The 489-nt window shown below is 74.6% G+C and overlaps 1 protein-coding gene across 1 annotated transcript in view; it reads left to right on the top strand.

Moving 5' to 3' along the window:
- Positions 1–55: 55 nt before the first annotated feature.
- The window catches only part of HRAS (Harvey rat sarcoma viral oncogene homolog), a 43,189-nt gene continuing 42,755 nt past the window's right edge, over positions 56–489 (top strand). Inside the window, exons 1-2 of the mRNA XM_010562554.1 lie at positions 56–230; positions 293–458. The gene's annotated coding sequence lies outside the window, so the exon portion shown is untranslated. The remainder of the gene's footprint in view (positions 231–292; positions 459–489) is intronic.

The following is a 489-nucleotide window of genomic DNA, read 5'->3' as shown; positions in this document are numbered from 1 at the left end:
CGCCCCCCAGGCGGGCGCGCCCCCCCCCCCTCCCCCTCCCCCCCCTTCTTCCCCCCGCCGCCGCTCCGCTCCGCTCCCCCCGCACGCACATTGTCCGGGCGGCGGCGGCAGAGCGCCCTGGCGCCCGGTGCCAATGCGGGGCGGGCGCGGCACACCGGGGGCGCCTCCACCACCGCGGTGGAAACTTCACCTCGCCGCCGGGCCGAGGCGCGGCTGAAGCCCCCGGCGGGGCCGGGCCGGGCGGGGAGGAGCGGGGCGGAGCGGCGGCGGCGGCGGGGAGAAGAAGGAGGAGGAGGAGGAGGAGGGGGGTGCTCGCCCGCCTGGGGGGCGCCTCGTGTTGTTTGATTTTCCTCCGCTGAAAGAAAAAAAACCAAAACAGATAATATTATTATCCCGCTTTAAACTTCCGCGCCCCGCTCTCCAGGACGCGCATCCCGCCCGGCGGGGTGGACGAGCCGGTGAGTGACCGCCGGGGACGGGGCTGGGGCT

Source organism: Haliaeetus leucocephalus, unplaced genomic scaffold (assembly GCF_000737465.1).
Source record: "Haliaeetus leucocephalus isolate CR32 unplaced genomic scaffold, Haliaeetus_leucocephalus-4.0 Scaffold161, whole genome shotgun sequence".
In the NCBI taxonomy this organism is placed as follows: domain Eukaryota; kingdom Metazoa; phylum Chordata; class Aves; order Accipitriformes; family Accipitridae; genus Haliaeetus; species Haliaeetus leucocephalus.
This window is presented reverse-complemented; position numbering and strand designations above follow the sequence as displayed.